Below are 20,880 nucleotides of genomic sequence, written 5' to 3' on the forward strand. Positions count from 1 at the left end.
GGGTGACAAGTTGAAGAAGAGCTTTCTTGGAAAGGTAAGCATCTCGTTGGCACTTGAAGGGGGCACCCGGATTTGAACCAGGGACCTCTCGATCTGCAGTCGAATGCTCTTCCACTGAGCTATGCCCGCTTGGCTTATTATTGTCCTCACTGGTTCTTAAAAAGTAATGTTCTGAGGAAACCAATTTCTCAAAAGGTAGGATGCTTGTTGAAATCCCTACCAATGAAGATTCCCAGTGAGAGAGTGGACGACCAGTTCAGTTCTGCATGAGAAATGTGCTCAAGGGTGACAATTTGTAGAAGAGCTTTCTTGGAAAGGTAAGCATCTCGTTGAATAGCATGAGTAAAGCTGGCACTTGAAGAGGGCACCCGGATTATGAACCAGGGACTTCTTGATCTGCAGTCGAATGCTCTTCCACTGAGCTATGCCCCCTTGGCTTATGATTGTCCTCACTGGTTCTTAAAAAGTAATGTTCTGAGGAAACCAATTTCTCAAAAGGTAGGATGCTTGTTGAAATCCCTACCAATGAAGATTCCCAGTGAGAGAGTGGACGACCAGTTCAGTTCTGCATGAGAAATGTGCTCAAGGGTGACAATTTGTAGAAGAGCTTTCTTGGAAAGGTAAGCATCTCGTTGAATAGCATGAGTAAAGCTGGCACTTGAAGAGGGCACCCGGATTATGAACCAGGGACTTCTTGATCTGCAGTCGAATGCTCTTCCACTGAGCTATGCCCCCTTGGCTTATGATTGTCCTCACTGGTTCTTAAAAAGTAATGTTCTGAGGAAACCAATTTCTCAAAAGGTAGGATGCTTGTTGAAATCCCTACCAATGAAGATGGCCAGTGAGAGAGTGGATGATTAGTTCCTGTTTAGTTCTGCATGAGAAATGTGCTCAAGGGTGACAAGTTGAAGAAGAGCTTTCTTGGAAAGGTAAGCATCTCGTTGGCACTTGAAGGGGGCACCCGGATTTGAACCAGGGACCTCTCGATCTGCAGTCGAATGCTCTTCCACTGAGCTATGCCCGCTTGGCTTATTATTGTCCTCACTGGTTCTTAAAAAGTAATGTTCTGAGGAAACCAATTTCTCAAAAGGTAGGATGCTTGTTGAAATCCCTACCAATGAAGATTCCCAGTGAGAGAGTGGACGACCAGTTCAGTTCTGCATGAGAAATGTGCTCAAGGGTGACAATTTGTAGAAGAGCTTTCTTGGAAAGGTAAGCATCTCGTTGAATAGCATGAGTAAAGCTGGCACTTGAAGGGGGCACCCGGATTTGAACCAGGGACCTCTCGATCTGCAGTCGAATACTCTTCCACTGAGCTATGCCCCCTTGGCTTATGATTGTCCTCACTGGTTCTTAAAAAGTAATGTTCTGAGGAAACCAATTTCTCAAAAGGTAGGATGCTTGTTGAAATCCCTACCAATGAAGATTCCCAGTGAGAGAGTGGACGACCAGTTCAGTTCTGCATGAGAAATGTGCTCAAGGGTGACAAGTTGAAGAAGAGCTTTCTTGGAAAGGTAAGCATCTCGTTGAATAGCATGAGTAAAGCTGGCACTTGAAGAGGGCACCCGGATTATGAACCAGGGACTTCTTGATCTGCAGTCGAATGCTCTTCCACTGAGCTATGCCCCCTTGGCTTATGATTGTCCTCACTGGTTCTTAAAAAGTAATGTTCTGAGGAAACCAATTTCTCAAAAGGTAGGATGCTTGTTGAAATCCCTACCAATGAAGATTCCCAGTGAGAGAGTGGACGACCAGTTCAGTTCTGCATGAGAAATGTGCTCAAGGGTGACAATTTGTAGAAGAGCTTTCTTGGAAAGGTAAGCATCTCGTTGAATAGCATGAGTAAAGCTGGCACTTGAAGAGGGCACCCGGATTATGAACCAGGGACTTCTTGATCTGCAGTCGAATGCTCTTCCACTGAGCTATGCCCCCTTGGCTTATGATTGTCCTCACTGGTTCTTAAAAAGTAATGTTCTGAGGAAACCAATTTCTCAAAAGGTAGGATGCTTGTTGAAATCCCTACCAATGAAGATTCCCAGTGAGAGAGTGGACGACCAGTTCAGTTCTGCATGAGAAATGTGCTCAAGGGTGACAATTTGTAGAAGAGCTTTCTTGGAAAGGTAAGCATCTCGTTGAATAGCATGAGTAAAGCTGGCACTTGAAGAGGGCACCCGGATTATGAACCAGGGACTTCTTGATCTGCAGTCGAATGCTCTTCCACTGAGCTATGCCCCCTTGGCTTATGATTGTCCTCACTGGTTCTTAAAAAGTAATGTTCTGAGGAAACCAATTTCTCAAAAGGTAGGATGCTTGTTGAAATCCCTACCAATGAAGATGGCCAGTGAGAGAGTGGATGACCAGTTCCTGTTTAGTTCTGCATGAGAAATGTGCTCAAGGGTGACAAGTTGAAGAAGAGCTTTCTTGGAAAGGTAAGCATCTCGTTGGCACTTGAAGGGGGCACCCGGATTTGAACCAGGGACCTCTCGATCTGCAGTCGAATGCTCTTCCACTGAGCTATGCCCGCTTGGCTTATTATTGTCCTCACTGGTTCTTAAAAAGTAATGTTCTGAGGAAACCAATTTCTCAAAAGGTAGGATGCTTGTTGAAATCCCTACCAATGAAGATTGCCAGTGAGAGAGTGGATGATTAGTTCCTGTTTAGTTCTGCATGAGAAATGTGCTCAAGGGTGACAAGTTGAAGAAGAGCTTTCTTGGAAAGGTAAGCATCTCGTTGAATAGCATGAGTAAAGCTGGCACTTGAAGGGGGCACCCGGATTTGAACCAGGGACCTCTCGATCTGCAGTCGAATGCTCTTCCACTGAGCTATGCCCCCTTGGCTTATGATTGTCCTCACTGGTTCTTAAAAAGTAATGTTCTGAGGAAACCAATTTCTCAAAAGGTAGGATGCTTGTTGAAATCCCTACCAATGAAGATTCCCAGTGAGAGAGTGGACGACCAGTTCAGTTCTGCATGAGAAATGTGCTCAAGGGTGACAATTTGTAGAAGAGCTTTCTTGGAAAGGTAAGCATCTCGTTGAATAGCATGAGTAAAGCTGGCACTTGAAGAGGGCACCCGGATTATGAACCAGGGACTTCTTGATCTGCAGTCGAATGCTCTTCCACTGAGCTATGCCCCCTTGGCTTATGATTGTCCTCACTGGTTCTTAAAAAGTAATGTTCTGAGGAAACCAATTTCTCAAAAGGTAGGATGCTTGTTGAAATCCCTACCAATGAAGATTCCCAGTGAGAGAGTGGACGACCAGTTCAGTTCTGCATGAGAAATGTGCTCAAGGGTGACAATTTGTAGAAGAGCTTTCTTGGAAAGGTAAGCATCTCGTTGAATAGCATGAGTAAAGCTGGCACTTGAAGAGGGCACCCGGATTATGAACCAGGGACTTCTTGATCTGCAGTCGAATGCTCTTCCACTGAGCTATGCCCCCTTGGCTTATGATTGTCCTCACTGGTTCTTAAAAAGTAATGTTCTGAGGAAACCAATTTCTCAAAAGGTAGGATGCTTGTTGAAATCCCTACCAATGAAGATGGCCAGTGAGAGAGTGGATGATTAGTTCCTGTTTAGTTCTGCATGAGAAATGTGCTCAAGGGTGACAAGTTGAAGAAGAGCTTTCTTGGAAAGGTAAGCATCTCGTTGGCACTTGAAGGGGGCACCCGGATTTGAACCAGGGACCTCTCGATCTGCAGTCGAATGCTCTTCCACTGAGCTATGCCCGCTTGGCTTATTATTGTCCTCACTGGTTCTTAAAAAGTAATGTTCTGAGGAAACCAATTTCTCAAAAGGTAGGATGCTTGTTGAAATCCCTACCAATGAAGATTCCCAGTGAGAGAGTGGACGACCAGTTCAGTTCTGCATGAGAAATGTGCTCAAGGGTGACAATTTGTAGAAGAGCTTTCTTGGAAAGGTAAGCATCTCGTTGAATAGCATGAGTAAAGCTGGCACTTGAAGGGGGCACCCGGATTTGAACCAGGGACCTCTCGATCTGCAGTCGAATACTCTTCCACTGAGCTATGCCCCCTTGGCTTATGATTGTCCTCACTGGTTCTTAAAAAGTAATGTTCTGAGGAAACCAATTTCTCAAAAGGTAGGATGCTTGTTGAAATCCCTACCAATGAAGATTCCCAGTGAGAGAGTGGACGACCAGTTCAGTTCTGCATGAGAAATGTGCTCAAGGGTGACAAGTTGAAGAAGAGCTTTCTTGGAAAGGTAAGCATCTCGTTGAATAGCATGAGTAAAGCTGGCACTTGAAGAGGGCACCCGGATTATGAACCAGGGACTTCTTGATCTGCAGTCGAATGCTCTTCCACTGAGCTATGCCCCCTTGGCTTATGATTGTCCTCACTGGTTCTTAAAAAGTAATGTTCTGAGGAAACCAATTTCTCAAAAGGTAGGATGCTTGTTGAAATCCCTACCAATGAAGATTCCCAGTGAGAGAGTGGACGACCAGTTCAGTTCTGCATGAGAAATGTGCTCAAGGGTGACAATTTGTAGAAGAGCTTTCTTGGAAAGGTAAGCATCTCGTTGAATAGCATGAGTAAAGCTGGCACTTGAAGAGGGCACCCGGATTATGAACCAGGGACTTCTTGATCTGCAGTCGAATGCTCTTCCACTGAGCTATGCCCCCTTGGCTTATGATTGTCCTCACTGGTTCTTAAAAAGTAATGTTCTGAGGAAACCAATTTCTCAAAAGGTAGGATGCTTGTTGAAATCCCTACCAATGAAGATTCCCAGTGAGAGAGTGGACGACCAGTTCAGTTCTGCATGAGAAATGTGCTCAAGGGTGACAATTTGTAGAAGAGCTTTCTTGGAAAGGTAAGCATCTCGTTGAATAGCATGAGTAAAGCTGGCACTTGAAGAGGGCACCCGGATTATGAACCAGGGACTTCTTGATCTGCAGTCGAATGCTCTTCCACTGAGCTATGCCCCCTTGGCTTATGATTGTCCTCACTGGTTCTTAAAAAGTAATGTTCTGAGGAAACCAATTTCTCAAAAGGTAGGATGCTTGTTGAAATCCCTACCAATGAAGATGGCCAGTGAGAGAGTGGATGACCAGTTCCTGTTTAGTTCTGCATGAGAAATGTGCTCAAGGGTGACAAGTTGAAGAAGAGCTTTCTTGGAAAGGTAAGCATCTCGTTGAATAGCATGAGTAAAGCTGGCACTTGAAGGGGGCACCCGGATTTGAACCAGGGACCTCTCGATCTGCAGTCGAATGCTCTTCCACTGAGCTATGCCCCCTTGGCTTATGATTGTCCTCACTGGTTCTTAAAAAGTAATGTTCTGAGGAAACCAATTTCTCAAAAGTAAGGATGCTTGTTGAAATCCCTACCCATGAAGATTCCCAGTGAGAGAGTGGACGACCAGTTCAGTTCTGCATGAGAAATGTGCTCAAGGGTGACAAGTTGAAGAAGAGCTTTCTTGGAAAGGTAAGCATCTCGTTGAATAGCATGAGTAAAGCTGGCACTTGAAGGGGGCACCCGGATTTGAACCAGGGACCTCTCGATCTGCAGTCGAATGCTCTTCCACTGAGCTATGCCCCCTTGGCTTATGATTGTCCTCACTGGTTCTTAAAAAGTAATGTTCTGAGGAAACCAATTTCTAAAAAGGTAGGATGCTTGTTGAAATCCCTACCAATGAAGATTCCCAGTGAGAGAGTGGACGACCAGTTCAGTTCTGCATGAGAAATGTGCTCAAGGGTGACAATTTGAAGAAGAGCTTTCTTGGAAAGGTAAGCATCTCGTTGAATAGCATGAGTAAAGCTGGCACTTGAAGGGGGCACCCGGATCTGAACCAGGGACCTCTCGATCTGCAGTCGAATGCTCTTCCACTGAGCTATGCCCCCTTGGCTTATGATTGTCCTCACTGGTTCTTAAAAAGTAATGTTCTGAGGAAACCAATTTCTCAAAAGGTAGGATGCTTGTTGAAATCCCTACCAATGAAGATTCCCAGTGAGAGAGTGGACGACCAGTTCAGTTCTGCATGAGAAATGTGCTCAAGGGTGACAAGTTGAAGAAGAGCTTTCTTGGAAAGGTAAGCATCTCGTTGAATAGCATGAGTAAAGCTGGCACTTGAAGGGGGCACCCGGATTTGAACCAGGGACCTCTCGATCTGCAGTCGAATGCTCTTCCACTGAGCTATGCCCCCTTGGCTTATGATTGTCCTCACTGGTTCTTAAAAAGTAATGTTCTGAGGAAACCAATTTCTCAAAAGGTAGGATGCTTGTTGAAATCCCTACCAATGAAGATTCCCAGTGAGAGAGTGGACGACCAGTTCAGTTCTGCATGAGAAATGTGCTCAAGGGTGACAAGTTGAAGAAGAGCTTTCTTGGAAAGGTAAGCATCTCGTTGAATAGCATGAGTAAAGCTGGCACTTGAAGGGGGCACCCGGATTTGAACCAGGGACCTCTCGATCTGCAGTCGAATGCTCTTCCACTGAGCTATGCCCCCTTGGCTTATGATTGTCCTCACTGGTTCTTAAAAAGTAATGTTCTGAGGAAACCAATTTCTCAAAAGGTAGGATGCTTGTTGAAATCCCTACCAATGAAGATTCCCAGTGAGAGAGTGGACGACCAGTTCAGTTCTGCATGAGAAATGTGCTCAAGGGTGACAATTTGTAGAACAGCTTTCTTGGAAAGGTAAGCATCTCGTTGAATAGCATGAGTAAAGCTGGCACTTGAAGAGGGCACCCGGATTATGAACCAGGGACTTCTTGATCTGCAGTCGAATGCTCTTCCACTGAGCTATGCCCCCTTGGCTTATGATTGTCCTCACTGGTTCTTAAAAAGTAATGTTCTGAGGAAACCAATTTCTCAAAAGGTAGGATGCTTGTTGAAATCCCTACCAATGAAGATGGCCAGTGAGAGAGTGGATGATTAGTTCCTGTTTAGTTCTGCATGAGAAATGTGCTCAAGGGTGACAAGTTGAAGAAGAGCTTTCTTGGAAAGGTAAGCATCTCGTTGGCACTTGAAGGGGGCACCCGGATTTGAACCAGGGACCTCTCGATCTGCAGTCGAATGCTCTTCCACTGAGCTATGCCCGCTTGGCTTATTATTGTCCTCACTGGTTCTTAAAAAGTAATGTTCTGAGGAAACCAATTTCTCAAAAGTAAGGATGCTTGTTGAAATCCCTACCAATGAAGATTCCCAGTGAGAGAGTGGACGACCAGTTCAGTTCTGCATGAGAAATGTGCTCAAGGGTGACAATTTGTAGAAGAGCTTTCTTGGAAAGGTAAGCATCTCGTTGAATAGCATGAGTAAAGCTGGCACTTGAAGGGGGCACCCGGATTTGAACCAGGGACCTCTCGATCTGCAGTCGAATGCTCTTCCACTGAGCTATGCCCGCTTGGCTTATTATTGTCCTCACTGGTTCTTAAAAAGTAATGTTCTGAGGAAACCAATTTCTCAAAAGGTAGGATGCTTGTTGAAATCCCTACCAATGAAGATTCCCAGTGAGAGAGTGGACGACCAGTTCAGTTCTGCATGAGAAATGTGCTCAAGGGTGACAATTTGTAGAAGAGCTTTCTTGGAAAGGTAAGCATCTCGTTGAATAGCATGAGTAAAGCTGGCACTTGAAGAGGGCACCCGGATTATGAACCAGGGACTTCTTGATCTGCAGTCGAATGCTCTTCCACTGAGCTATGCCCCCTTGGCTTATGATTGTCCTCACTGGTTCTTAAAAAGTAATGTTCTGAGGAAACCAATTTCTCAAAAGGTAGGATGCTTGTTGAAATCCCTACCAATGAAGATGGCCAGTGAGAGAGTGGATGACCAGTTCCTGTTTAGTTCTGCATGAGAAATGTGCTCAAGGGTGACAAGTTGAAGAAGAGCTTTCTTGGAAAGGTAAGCATCTCGTTGGCACTTGAAGGGGGCACCCGGATTTGAACCAGGGACCTCTCGATCTGCAGTCGAATGCTCTTCCACTGAGCTATGCCCGCTTGGCTTATTATTGTCCTCACTGGTTCTTAAAAAGTAATGTTCTGAGGAAACCAATTTCTCAAAAGGTAGGATGCTTGTTGAAATCCCTACCAATGAAGATTGCCAGTGAGAGAGTGGATGATTAGTTCCTGTTTAGTTCTGCATGAGAAATGTGCTCAAGGGTGACAAGTTGAAGAAGAGCTTTCTTGGAAAGGTAAGCATCTCGTTGAATAGCATGAGTAAAGCTGGCACTTGAAGGGGGCACCCGGATTTGAACCAGGGACCTCTCGATCTGCAGTCGAATGCTCTTCCACTGAGCTATGCCCCCTTGGCTTATGATTGTCCTCACTGGTTCTTAAAAAGTAATGTTCTGAGGAAACCAATTTCTCAAAAGGTAGGATGCTTGTTGAAATCCCTACCAATGAAGATTCCCAGTGAGAGAGTGGACGACCAGTTCAGTTCTGCATGAGAAATGTGCTCAAGGGTGACAATTTGTAGAAGAGCTTTCTTGGAAAGGTAAGCATCTCGTTGAATAGCATGAGTAAAGCTGGCACTTGAAGAGGGCACCCGGATTATGAACCAGGGACTTCTTGATCTGCAGTCGAATGCTCTTCCACTGAGCTATGCCCCCTTGGCTTATGATTGTCCTCACTGGTTCTTAAAAAGTAATGTTCTGAGGAAACCAATTTCTCAAAAGGTAGGATGCTTGTTGAAATCCCTACCAATGAAGATTCCCAGTGAGAGAGTGGACGACCAGTTCAGTTCTGCATGAGAAATGTGCTCAAGGGTGACAATTTGTAGAAGAGCTTTCTTGGAAAGGTAAGCATCTCGTTGAATAGCATGAGTAAAGCTGGCACTTGAAGAGGGCACCCGGATTATGAACCAGGGACTTCTTGATCTGCAGTCGAATGCTCTTCCACTGAGCTATGCCCCCTTGGCTTATGATTGTCCTCACTGGTTCTTAAAAAGTAATGTTCTGAGGAAACCAATTTCTCAAAAGGTAGGATGCTTGTTGAAATCCCTACCAATGAAGATGGCCAGTGAGAGAGTGGATGATTAGTTCCTGTTTAGTTCTGCATGAGAAATGTGCTCAAGGGTGACAAGTTGAAGAAGAGCTTTCTTGGAAAGGTAAGCATCTCGTTGGCACTTGAAGGGGGCACCCGGATTTGAACCAGGGACCTCTCGATCTGCAGTCGAATGCTCTTCCACTGAGCTATGCCCGCTTGGCTTATTATTGTCCTCACTGGTTCTTAAAAAGTAATGTTCTGAGGAAACCAATTTCTCAAAAGGTAGGATGCTTGTTGAAATCCCTACCAATGAAGATTCCCAGTGAGAGAGTGGACGACCAGTTCAGTTCTGCATGAGAAATGTGCTCAAGGGTGACAATTTGTAGAAGAGCTTTCTTGGAAAGGTAAGCATCTCGTTGAATAGCATGAGTAAAGCTGGCACTTGAAGGGGGCACCCGGATTTGAACCAGGGACCTCTCGATCTGCAGTCGAATACTCTTCCACTGAGCTATGCCCCCTTGGCTTATGATTGTCCTCACTGGTTCTTAAAAAGTAATGTTCTGAGGAAACCAATTTCTCAAAAGGTAGGATGCTTGTTGAAATCCCTACCAATGAAGATTCCCAGTGAGAGAGTGGACGACCAGTTCAGTTCTGCATGAGAAATGTGCTCAAGGGTGACAAGTTGAAGAAGAGCTTTCTTGGAAAGGTAAGCATCTCGTTGAATAGCATGAGTAAAGCTGGCACTTGAAGAGGGCACCCGGATTATGAACCAGGGACTTCTTGATCTGCAGTCGAATGCTCTTCCACTGAGCTATGCCCCCTTGGCTTATGATTGTCCTCACTGGTTCTTAAAAAGTAATGTTCTGAGGAAACCAATTTCTCAAAAGGTAGGATGCTTGTTGAAATCCCTACCAATGAAGATTCCCAGTGAGAGAGTGGACGACCAGTTCAGTTCTGCATGAGAAATGTGCTCAAGGGTGACAATTTGTAGAAGAGCTTTCTTGGAAAGGTAAGCATCTCGTTGAATAGCATGAGTAAAGCTGGCACTTGAAGAGGGCACCCGGATTATGAACCAGGGACTTCTTGATCTGCAGTCGAATGCTCTTCCACTGAGCTATGCCCCCTTGGCTTATGATTGTCCTCACTGGTTCTTAAAAAGTAATGTTCTGAGGAAACCAATTTCTCAAAAGGTAGGATGCTTGTTGAAATCCCTACCAATGAAGATTCCCAGTGAGAGAGTGGACGACCAGTTCAGTTCTGCATGAGAAATGTGCTCAAGGGTGACAATTTGTAGAAGAGCTTTCTTGGAAAGGTAAGCATCTCGTTGAATAGCATGAGTAAAGCTGGCACTTGAAGAGGGCACCCGGATTATGAACCAGGGACTTCTTGATCTGCAGTCGAATGCTCTTCCACTGAGCTATGCCCCCTTGGCTTATGATTGTCCTCACTGGTTCTTAAAAAGTAATGTTCTGAGGAAACCAATTTCTCAAAAGGTAGGATGCTTGTTGAAATCCCTACCAATGAAGATGGCCAGTGAGAGAGTGGATGACCAGTTCCTGTTTAGTTCTGCATGAGAAATGTGCTCAAGGGTGACAAGTTGAAGAAGAGCTTTCTTGGAAAGGTAAGCATCTCGTTGGCACTTGAAGGGGGCACCCGGATTTGAACCAGGGACCTCTCGATCTGCAGTCGAATGCTCTTCCACTGAGCTATGCCCCCTTGGCTTATGATTGTCCTCACTGGTTCTTAAAAAGTAATGTTCTGAGGAAACCAATTTCTCAAAAGGTAGGATGCTTGTTGAAATCCCTACCAATGAAGATTCCCAGTGAGAGAGTGGACGACCAGTTCAGTTCTGCATGAGAAATGTGCTCAAGGGTGACAAGTTGAAGAAGAGCTTTCTTGGAAAGGTAAGCATCTCGTTGAATAGCATGAGTAAAGCTGGCACTTGAAGAGGGCACCCGGATTATGAACCAGGGACTTCTTGATCTGCAGTCGAATGCTCTTCCACTGAGCTATGCCCCCTTGGCTTATGATTGTCCTCACTGGTTCTTAAAAAGTAATGTTCTGAGGAAACCAATTTCTCAAAAGGTAGGATGCTTGTTGAAATCCCTACCAATGAAGATTCCCAGTGAGAGAGTGGACGACCAGTTCAGTTCTGCATGAGAAATGTGCTCAAGGGTGACAATTTGTAGAAGAGCTTTCTTGGAAAGGTAAGCATCTCGTTGAATAGCATGAGTAAAGCTGGCACTTGAAGGGGGCACCCGGATTTGAACCAGGGACCTCTCGATCTGCAGTCGAATACTCTTCCACTGAGCTATGCCCCCTTGGCTTATGATTGTCCTCACTGGTTCTTAAAAAGTAATGTTCTGAGGAAACCAATTTCTCAAAAGGTAGGATGCTTGTTGAAATCCCTACCAATGAAGATTCCCAGTGAGAGAGTGGACGACCAGTTCAGTTCTGCATGAGAAATGTGCTCAAGGGTGACAAGTTGAAGAAGAGCTTTCTTGGAAAGGTAAGCATCTCGTTGAATAGCATGAGTAAAGCTGGCACTTGAAGAGGGCACCCGGATTATGAACCAGGGACTTCTTGATCTGCAGTCGAATGCTCTTCCACTGAGCTATGCCCCCTTGGCTTATGATTGTCCTCACTGGTTCTTAAAAAGTAATGTTCTGAGGAAACCAATTTCTCAAAAGGTAGGATGCTTGTTGAAATCCCTACCAATGAAGATTCCCAGTGAGAGAGTGGACGACCAGTTCAGTTCTGCATGAGAAATGTGCTCAAGGGTGACAATTTGTAGAAGAGCTTTCTTGGAAAGGTAAGCATCTCGTTGAATAGCATGAGTAAAGCTGGCACTTGAAGAGGGCACCCGGATTATGAACCAGGGACTTCTTGATCTGCAGTCGAATGCTCTTCCACTGAGCTATGCCCCCTTGGCTTATGATTGTCCTCACTGGTTCTTAAAAAGTAATGTTCTGAGGAAACCAATTTCTCAAAAGGTAGGATGCTTGTTGAAATCCCTACCAATGAAGATTCCCAGTGAGAGAGTGGACGACCAGTTCAGTTCTGCATGAGAAATGTGCTCAAGGGTGACAATTTGTAGAAGAGCTTTCTTGGAAAGGTAAGCATCTCGTTGAATAGCATGAGTAAAGCTGGCACTTGAAGAGGGCACCCGGATTATGAACCAGGGACTTCTTGATCTGCAGTCGAATGCTCTTCCACTGAGCTATGCCCCCTTGGCTTATGATTGTCCTCACTGGTTCTTAAAAAGTAATGTTCTGAGGAAACCAATTTCTCAAAAGGTAGGATGCTTGTTGAAATCCCTACCAATGAAGATGGCCAGTGAGAGAGTGGATGACCAGTTCCTGTTTAGTTCTGCATGAGAAATGTGCTCAAGGGTGACAAGTTGAAGAAGAGCTTTCTTGGAAAGGTAAGCATCTCGTTGGCACTTGAAGGGGGCACCCGGATTTGAACCAGGGACCTCTCGATCTGCAGTCGAATGCTCTTCCACTGAGCTATGCCCGCTTGGCTTATTATTGTCCTCACTGGTTCTTAAAAAGTAATGTTCTGAGGAAACCAATTTCTCAAAAGGTAGGATGCTTGTTGAAATCCCTACCAATGAAGATTGCCAGTGAGAGAGTGGATGATTAGTTCCTGTTTAGTTCTGCATGAGAAATGTGCTCAAGGGTGACAAGTTGAAGAAGAGCTTTCTTGGAAAGGTAAGCATCTCGTTGAATAGCATGAGTAAAGCTGGCACTTGAAGGGGGCACCCGGATTTGAACCAGGGACCTCTCGATCTGCAGTCGAATGCTCTTCCACTGAGCTATGCCCCCTTGGCTTATGATTGTCCTCACTGGTTCTTAAAAAGTAATGTTCTGAGGAAACCAATTTCTCAAAAGTAAGGATGCTTGTTGAAATCCCTACCCATGAAGATTCCCAGTGAGAGAGTGGACGACCAGTTCAGTTCTGCATGAGAAATGTGCTCAAGGGTGACAAGTTGAAGAAGAGCTTTCTTGGAAAGGTAAGCATCTCGTTGAATAGCATGAGTAAAGCTGGCACTTGAAGGGGGCACCCGGATTTGAACCAGGGACCTCTCGATCTGCAGTCGAATGCTCTTCCACTGAGCTATGCCCCCTTGGCTTATGATTGTCCTCACTGGTTCTTAAAAAGTAATGTTCTGAGGAAACCAATTTCTAAAAAGGTAGGATGCTTGTTGAAATCCCTACCAATGAAGATTCCCAGTGAGAGAGTGGACGACCAGTTCAGTTCTGCATGAGAAATGTGCTCAAGGGTGACAATTTGAAGAAGAGCTTTCTTGGAAAGGTAAGCATCTCGTTGAATAGCATGAGTAAAGCTGGCACTTGAAGGGGGCACCCGGATCTGAACCAGGGACCTCTCGATCTGCAGTCGAATGCTCTTCCACTGAGCTATGCCCCCTTGGCTTATGATTGTCCTCACTGGTTCTTAAAAAGTAATGTTCTGAGGAAACCAATTTCTCAAAAGGTAGGATGCTTGTTGAAATCCCTACCAATGAAGATTCCCAGTGAGAGAGTGGACGACCAGTTCAGTTCTGCATGAGAAATGTGCTCAAGGGTGACAAGTTGAAGAAGAGCTTTCTTGGAAAGGTAAGCATCTCGTTGAATAGCATGAGTAAAGCTGGCACTTGAAGGGGGCACCCGGATTTGAACCAGGGACCTCTCGATCTGCAGTCGAATGCTCTTCCACTGAGCTATGCCCCCTTGGCTTATGATTGTCCTCACTGGTTCTTAAAAAGTAATGTTCTGAGGAAACCAATTTCTCAAAAGGTAGGATGCTTGTTGAAATCCCTACCAATGAAGATTCCCAGTGAGAGAGTGGACGACCAGTTCAGTTCTGCATGAGAAATGTGCTCAAGGGTGACAAGTTGAAGAAGAGCTTTCTTGGAAAGGTAAGCATCTCGTTGAATAGCATGAGTAAAGCTGGCACTTGAAGGGGGCACCCGGATTTGAACCAGGGACCTCTCGATCTGCAGTCGAATGCTCTTCCACTGAGCTATGCCCCCTTGGCTTATGATTGTCCTCACTGGTTCTTAAAAAGTAATGTTCTGAGGAAACCAATTTCTCAAAAGGTAGGATGCTTGTTGAAATCCCTACCAATGAAGATTCCCAGTGAGAGAGTGGACGACCAGTTCAGTTCTGCATGAGAAATGTGCTCAAGGGTGACAATTTGTAGAACAGCTTTCTTGGAAAGGTAAGCATCTCGTTGAATAGCATGAGTAAAGCTGGCACTTGAAGAGGGCACCCGGATTATGAACCAGGGACTTCTTGATCTGCAGTCGAATGCTCTTCCACTGAGCTATGCCCCCTTGGCTTATGATTGTCCTCACTGGTTCTTAAAAAGTAATGTTCTGAGGAAACCAATTTCTCAAAAGGTAGGATGCTTGTTGAAATCCCTACCAATGAAGATGGCCAGTGAGAGAGTGGATGATTAGTTCCTGTTTAGTTCTGCATGAGAAATGTGCTCAAGGGTGACAAGTTGAAGAAGAGCTTTCTTGGAAAGGTAAGCATCTCGTTGGCACTTGAAGGGGGCACCCGGATTTGAACCAGGGACCTCTCGATCTGCAGTCGAATGCTCTTCCACTGAGCTATGCCCGCTTGGCTTATTATTGTCCTCACTGGTTCTTAAAAAGTAATGTTCTGAGGAAACCAATTTCTCAAAAGTAAGGATGCTTGTTGAAATCCCTACCAATGAAGATTCCCAGTGAGAGAGTGGACGACCAGTTCAGTTCTGCATGAGAAATGTGCTCAAGGGTGACAATTTGTAGAAGAGCTTTCTTGGAAAGGTAAGCATCTCGTTGAATAGCATGAGTAAAGCTGGCACTTGAAGGGGGCACCCGGATTTGAACCAGGGACCTCTCGATCTGCAGTCGAATGCTCTTCCACTGAGCTATGCCCGCTTGGCTTATTATTGTCCTCACTGGTTCTTAAAAAGTAATGTTCTGAGGAAACCAATTTCTCAAAAGTAAGGATGCTTGTTGAAATCCCTACCAATGAAGATTGCCAGTGTGAGAGTGGACGACCAGTTCCTGTTTAGTTCTGCATGAGAAATGTGCTCAAGGGTGACAATTTGAAGAAGAGCTTTCTTGGAAAGGTAAGCATCTCGTTGAATAGCATGAGTAAAGCTGGCACTTGAAGAGGGCACCCGGATTATGAACCAGGGACTTCTTGATCTGCAGTCGAATGCTCTTCCACTGAGCTATGCCCCCTTGGCTTATGATTGTCCTCACTGGTTCTTAAAAAGTAATGTTCTGAGGAAACCAATTTCTCAAAAGGTAGGATGCTTGTTGAAATCCCTACCAATGAAGATTCCCAGTGAGAGAGTGGACGACCAGTTCAGTTCTGCATGAGAAATGTGCTCAAGGGTGACAATTTGTAGAAGAGCTTTCTTGGAAAGGTAAGCATCTCGTTGAATAGCATGAGTAAAGCTGGCACTTGAAGAGGGCACCCGGATTATGAACCAGGGACTTCTTGATCTGCAGTCGAATGCTCTTCCACTGAGCTATGCCCCCTTGGCTTATGATTGTCCTCACTGGTTCTTAAAAAGTAATGTTCTGAGGAAACCAATTTCTCAAAAGGTAGGATGCTTGTTGAAATCCCTACCAATGAAGATTCCCAGTGAGAGAGTGGACGACCAGTTCAGTTCTGCATGAGAAATGTGCTCAAGGGTGACAATTTGTAGAAGAGCTTTCTTGGAAAGGTAAGCATCTCGTTGAATAGCATGAGTAAAGCTGGCACTTGAAGAGGGCACCCGGATTATGAACCAGGGACTTCTTGATCTGCAGTCGAATGCTCTTCCACTGAGCTATGCCCCCTTGGCTTATGATTGTCCTCACTGGTTCTTAAAAAGTAATGTTCTGAGGAAACCAATTTCTCAAAAGGTAGGATGCTTGTTGAAATCCCTACCAATGAAGATGGCCAGTGAGAGAGTGGATGACCAGTTCCTGTTTAGTTCTGCATGAGAAATGTGCTCAAGGGTGACAAGTTGAAGAAGAGCTTTCTTGGAAAGGTAAGCATCTCGTTGGCACTTGAAGGGGGCACCCGGATTTGAACCAGGGACCTCTCGATCTGCAGTCGAATGCTCTTCCACTGAGCTATGCCCGCTTGGCTTATTATTGTCCTCACTGGTTCTTAAAAAGTAATGTTCTGAGGAAACCAATTTCTCAAAAGGTAGGATGCTTGTTGAAATCCCTACCAATGAAGATTGCCAGTGAGAGAGTGGATGATTAGTTCCTGTTTAGTTCTGCATGAGAAATGTGCTCAAGGGTGACAAGTTGAAGAAGAGCTTTCTTGGAAAGGTAAGCATCTCGTTGAATAGCATGAGTAAAGCTGGCACTTGAAGGGGGCACCCGGATTTGAACCAGGGACCTCTCGATCTGCAGTCGAATGCTCTTCCACTGAGCTATGCCCCCTTGGCTTATGATTGTCCTCACTGGTTCTTAAAAAGTAATGTTCTGAGGAAACCAATTTCTCAAAAGGTAGGATGCTTGTTGAAATCCCTACCAATGAAGATTCCCAGTGAGAGAGTGGACGACCAGTTCAGTTCTGCATGAGAAATGTGCTCAAGGGTGACAAGTTGAAGAAGAGCTTTCTTGGAAAGGTAAGCATCTCGTTGAATAGCATGAGTAAAGCTGGCACTTGAAGGGGGCACCCGGATTTGAACCAGGGACCTCTCGATCTGCAGTCGAATGCTCTTCCACTGAGCTATGCCCCCTTGGCTTATGATTGTCCTCACTGGTTCTTAAAAAGTAATGTTCTGAGGAAACCAATTTCTCAAAAGGTAGGATGCTTGTTGAAATCCCTACCAATGAAGATTCCCAGTGAGAGAGTGGACGACCAGTTCAGTTCTGCATGAGAAATGTGCTCAAGGGTGACAATTTGTAGAAGAGCTTTCTTGGAAAGGTAAGCATCTCGTTGAATAGCATGAGTAAAGCTGGCACTTGAAGAGGGCACCCGGATTATGAACCAGGGACTTCTTGATCTGCAGTCGAATGCTCTTCCACTGAGCTATGCCCCCTTGGCTTATGATTGTCCTCACTGGTTCTTAAAAAGTAATGTTCTGAGGAAACCAATTTCTCAAAAGGTAGGATGCTTGTTGAAATCCCTACCAATGAAGATGGCCAGTGAGAGAGTGGATGATTAGTTCCTGTTTAGTTCTGCATGAGAAATGTGCTCAAGGGTGACAAGTTGAAGAAGAGCTTTCTTGGAAAGGTAAGCATCTCGTTGGCACTTGAAGGGGGCACCCGGATTTGAACCAGGGACCTCTCGATCTGCAGTCGAATGCTCTTCCACTGAGCTATGCCCCCTTGGCTTATGATTGTCCTCACTGGTTCTTAAAAAGTAATGTTCTGAGGAAACCAATTTCTCAAAAGGTAGGATGCTTGTTGAAATCCCTACCAATGAAGATAGCCAGTGAGAGAGTGGATGATCAGTTCCTGTTTAGTTCTGCATGAGAAATGTGCTCAAGGGTGACAATTTGAAGAAGAGCTTTCTTGGAAAGGTAAGCATCTCGTTGAATAGCATGAGTAAAGCTGGCACTTGAAGGGGGCACCCGTATTTGAACCAGGGACCTCTCGATCTGCAGTCGAATGCTCTTCCACTGAGCATTGCCCCCTTGGCTTATGATTGTCCTCACTGGTTCTTAAAAAGTAATGTTCTGAGGAAACCAATTTCTCAAAAGTAAGGATGCTTGTTGAAATCCCTACCAATGAAGATTCCCAGTGAGAGAGTGGACGACCAGTTCAGTTCTGCATGAGAAATGTGCTCAAGGGTGACAATTTGTAGAAGAGCTTTCTTGGAAAGGTAAGCATCTCGTTGAATAGCATGAGTAAAGCTGGCACTTGAAGGGGGCACCCGGATTATGAACCAGACTTCTTGATCTGCAGTCGAATGCTCTTCCACTGAGCTATGCCACCCCTGGCTTATAACTGTGCTCACTGGTTCTTAAAAAGTAATGTTCTGAGGAAACCAATTTCTCAAAAGTAAGGATGCTTGTTGAAATCCCTACCAATGAAGATGGCCAGTGAGAGAGTGGATGACCAGTTCCTGTTTAGTTCTGCATCAGAAATGTGCTCAAGGGTGACAAGTTGAAGAAGAGCTTTCTTGGAAAGGTAAGCATCTCGTTGAATAGCATGAGTAAAGCTGGCACTTGAAGGGGGCACCCGGATTTGAACCAGGGATCTCTCGATCTGCAGTCGAATGCTCTTCCTCTGAGCTATGCCCCCTTGGCTTATGATTGTCCTCACTGGTTCTTAAAAAGTAATGTTCTGAGGAAACCAATTTCTAAAAAGGTAGGATGCTTGTTGAAATCCCTACCAATGAAGATTCCCAGTGAGAGAGTGGACGACCAGTTCAGTTCTGCATGAGAAATGTGCTCAAGGGTGACAATTTGAAGAAGAGCTTTCTTGGAAAGGTAAGCATCTCGTTGAATAGCATGAGTAAAGCTGGCACTTGAAGGGGGCACCCGGATCTGAACCAGGGACCTCTCGATCTGCAGTCGAATGCTCTTCCACTGAGCTATGCCCCCTTGGCTTATGATTGTCCTCACTGGTTCTTAAAAAGTAATGTTCTGAGGAAACCAATTTCTCAAAAGTAAGGATACTTGTTGAAATCCCTACCCATGAAGATTCCCAGTGAGAGAGTGGACGACCAGTTCAGTTCTGCATGAGAAATGTGCTCAAGGGTGACAAGTTGAAGAAGAGCTTTCTTGGAAAGGTAAGCATCTCGTTGAATAGCATGCGTAAAGCTGGCACTTGAAGGGGGCACCCGGATTTGAACCAGGGACCTCTCGATCTGCAGTCGAATGCTCTTCCACTGAGCTATGCCCCCTTGGCTTATGATTGTCCTCACTGGTTCTTAAAAAGTAATGTTCTGAGGAAACCAATTTCTCAAAAGGTAGGATGCTTGTTGAAATCCCTACCAATGAAGATGGCCAGTGAGAGAGTGGATGACCAGTTCCTGTTTAGTTCTGCATGAGAAATGTGCTCAAGGGTGACAAGTTGAAGAAGAGCTTTCTTGGAAAGGTAAGCATCTCGTTGAATAGCATGAGTAAAGCTGGCACTTGAAGGGGGCAACCGGATTTGAACCAGGGACCTCTCGATCTGCAGTCGAATGCTCTTCCACTGAGCTATGCCCCCTTGGCTTATGATTGTCCTCACTGGTTCTTAAAAAGTAATGTTCTGAGGAAACCAATTTCTCAAAAGGTAGGATGCTTGTTGAAATCCCTACCAATGAAGATTGCCAGTGAGAGAGTGGATGATTAGTTCCTGTTTAGTTCTGCATGAGAAATGTGCTCAAGGGTGACAAGTTGAAGAAGAGCTTTCTTGGAAAGGTAAGCATCTCGTTGAATAGCATGAGTAAAGCTGGCACTTGAAGGGGGGCACCCGGATTATGAACCAGACTTCTTGATCTGCAGTCGAATGCTCTTCCACTGAGCTATGCCACCCCTGGCTTATAACTGTGCTCACTGGTTCTTAAAAAGTAATGTTCTGAGGAAACCAATTTCTCAAAAGTAAGGATGCTTGTTGAAATCCCTACCAACGAAGATGGCCAGTGAGAGAGTGGACAACCAGTTCAGTTCTGCATGAGAAATGTGCTCAAGGGTGACAATTTGAAGAAGAGCTTTCTTGGAAAGGTAAGCATCTCGTTGAATAGCATGAGTAAAGCTGGCACTTGAAGGGGGCACCCGGATTTGAACCAGGGACCTCTCGATCTGCAGTCGAATGCTCTTCCACTGAGCTATGCCCCCTTGGCTTATGATTGTCCTCACTGGTTCTTAAAAAGTAATGTTCTGAGGAAACCAATTTCTCAAAAGGTAGGATGCTTGTTGAAATCCCTACCAATGAAGATTGCCAGTGAGAGAGTGGATGACCAGTTCCTGTTTAGTTCTGCATCCGAAATGTGCTCAAGGGTGACAATTTGAAGAAGAGCTTTCTTGGAAAGGTAAGCATCTCGTTGAATAGCATGAGTAAAGCTGGCACTTGAAGGGGGCACCCGGATCTGAACCAGGGACCTCTCGATCTGCAGTCGAATGCTCTTCCACTGAGCTATGCCCCCTTGGCTTATGATTGTCCTCACTGGTTCTTAAAAAGTAATGTTCTGAGGAAACCAATTTCTCAAAAGGTAGGATGCTTGTTGAAATCCCTACCAATGAAGATTGCCAGTGAGAGAGTGGATGATTAGTTCCTGTTTAGTTCTGCATGAGAAATGTGCTCAAGGGTGACAAGTTGAAGAAGAGCTTTCTTGGAAAGGTAAGCATCTCGTTGAATAGCATGAGTAAAGCTGGCACTTGAAGGGGGGCACCCGGATTATGAACCAGACTTCTTGATCTGCAGTCGAATGCTCTTCCACTGAGCTATGCCACCCCTGGCTTATAACTGTGCTCACTGGTTCTTAAAAAGTAATGTTCTGAGGAAACCAATTTCTCAAAAGTAAGGATGCTTGTTGAAATCCCTACCAACGAAGATGGCCAGTGAGAGAGTGGACAACCAGTTCAGTTCTGCATGAGAAATGTGCTCAAGGGTGACAATTTGAAGAAGAGCTTTCTTGGAAAGGTAAGCATCTCGTTGAATAGCATGAGTAAAGCTGGCACTTGAAGGGGGCACCCGGATTTGAACCAGGGACCTCTCGATCTGCAGTCGAATGCTCTTCCACTGAGCTATGCCCCCTTGGCTTATGATTGTCCTCACTGGTTCTTAAAAAGTAATGTTCTGAGGAAACCAATTTCTCAAAAGGTAGGATGCTTGTTGAAATCCCTACCAATGAAGATTGCCAGTGAGAGAGTGGATGACCAGTTCCTGTTTAGTTCTGCATCCGAAATGTGCTCAAGGGTGACAATTTGAAGAAGAGCTTTCTTGGAAAGGTAAGCATCTCGTTGAATAGCATGAGTAAAGCTGGCACTTGAAGGGGGCACCCGGATCTGAACC

General features: G+C 45.1%; 17 non-coding genes across 17 annotated transcripts; all 17 read right to left on the reverse strand.

The window, feature by feature from the left end:
* Positions 1-2,760: 2,760 nt before the first annotated feature.
* On the reverse strand, positions 2,761-2,832 carry TRNAC-GCA (transfer RNA cysteine (anticodon GCA)). The gene has a single exon. It is a non-coding gene; the product is annotated as a tRNA-Cys (tRNA).
* A 2,342-nt stretch (positions 2,833-5,174) lies between these two features.
* Positions 5,175-5,246, reverse strand: TRNAC-GCA (transfer RNA cysteine (anticodon GCA)). The gene has a single exon. It is a non-coding gene; the product is annotated as a tRNA-Cys (tRNA).
* Positions 5,247-5,476: 230 nt separating this feature from the next.
* On the reverse strand, positions 5,477-5,548 carry TRNAC-GCA (transfer RNA cysteine (anticodon GCA)). The gene has a single exon. It is a non-coding gene; the product is annotated as a tRNA-Cys (tRNA).
* A 532-nt stretch (positions 5,549-6,080) lies between these two features.
* Positions 6,081-6,152, reverse strand: TRNAC-GCA (transfer RNA cysteine (anticodon GCA)). The gene has a single exon. It is a non-coding gene; the product is annotated as a tRNA-Cys (tRNA).
* A 230-nt stretch (positions 6,153-6,382) lies between these two features.
* TRNAC-GCA (transfer RNA cysteine (anticodon GCA)) lies at positions 6,383-6,454 on the reverse strand. The gene has a single exon. It is a non-coding gene; the product is annotated as a tRNA-Cys (tRNA).
* Positions 6,455-8,176: 1,722 nt separating this feature from the next.
* TRNAC-GCA (transfer RNA cysteine (anticodon GCA)) lies at positions 8,177-8,248 on the reverse strand. Its single transcript has one exon. It is a non-coding gene; the product is annotated as a tRNA-Cys (tRNA).
* A 2,323-nt stretch (positions 8,249-10,571) lies between these two features.
* Positions 10,572-10,643, reverse strand: TRNAC-GCA (transfer RNA cysteine (anticodon GCA)). The gene has a single exon. It is a non-coding gene; the product is annotated as a tRNA-Cys (tRNA).
* A 2,039-nt stretch (positions 10,644-12,682) lies between these two features.
* On the reverse strand, positions 12,683-12,754 carry TRNAC-GCA (transfer RNA cysteine (anticodon GCA)). The gene has a single exon. It is a non-coding gene; the product is annotated as a tRNA-Cys (tRNA).
* Positions 12,755-12,984: 230 nt separating this feature from the next.
* On the reverse strand, positions 12,985-13,056 carry TRNAC-GCA (transfer RNA cysteine (anticodon GCA)). The gene has a single exon. It is a non-coding gene; the product is annotated as a tRNA-Cys (tRNA).
* A 532-nt stretch (positions 13,057-13,588) lies between these two features.
* Positions 13,589-13,660, reverse strand: TRNAC-GCA (transfer RNA cysteine (anticodon GCA)). Its single transcript has one exon. It is a non-coding gene; the product is annotated as a tRNA-Cys (tRNA).
* Positions 13,661-13,890: 230 nt separating this feature from the next.
* TRNAC-GCA (transfer RNA cysteine (anticodon GCA)) lies at positions 13,891-13,962 on the reverse strand. Its single transcript has one exon. It is a non-coding gene; the product is annotated as a tRNA-Cys (tRNA).
* Positions 13,963-16,296: 2,334 nt separating this feature from the next.
* TRNAC-GCA (transfer RNA cysteine (anticodon GCA)) lies at positions 16,297-16,368 on the reverse strand. The gene has a single exon. It is a non-coding gene; the product is annotated as a tRNA-Cys (tRNA).
* Positions 16,369-16,598: 230 nt separating this feature from the next.
* TRNAC-GCA (transfer RNA cysteine (anticodon GCA)) lies at positions 16,599-16,670 on the reverse strand. Its single transcript has one exon. It is a non-coding gene; the product is annotated as a tRNA-Cys (tRNA).
* Positions 16,671-17,190: 520 nt separating this feature from the next.
* On the reverse strand, positions 17,191-17,262 carry TRNAC-GCA (transfer RNA cysteine (anticodon GCA)). Its single transcript has one exon. It is a non-coding gene; the product is annotated as a tRNA-Cys (tRNA).
* A 1,450-nt stretch (positions 17,263-18,712) lies between these two features.
* Positions 18,713-18,784, reverse strand: TRNAC-GCA (transfer RNA cysteine (anticodon GCA)). Its single transcript has one exon. It is a non-coding gene; the product is annotated as a tRNA-Cys (tRNA).
* An 847-nt stretch (positions 18,785-19,631) lies between these two features.
* TRNAC-GCA (transfer RNA cysteine (anticodon GCA)) lies at positions 19,632-19,703 on the reverse strand. Its single transcript has one exon. It is a non-coding gene; the product is annotated as a tRNA-Cys (tRNA).
* An 847-nt stretch (positions 19,704-20,550) lies between these two features.
* On the reverse strand, positions 20,551-20,622 carry TRNAC-GCA (transfer RNA cysteine (anticodon GCA)). The gene has a single exon. It is a non-coding gene; the product is annotated as a tRNA-Cys (tRNA).
* Positions 20,623-20,880: the final 258 nt, after the last annotated feature.

This window comes from Eleutherodactylus coqui, chromosome 9 (assembly GCF_035609145.1).
Source record: "Eleutherodactylus coqui strain aEleCoq1 chromosome 9, aEleCoq1.hap1, whole genome shotgun sequence".
Classification (NCBI taxonomy): Eukaryota; Metazoa; Chordata; class Amphibia; order Anura; family Eleutherodactylidae; genus Eleutherodactylus; species Eleutherodactylus coqui.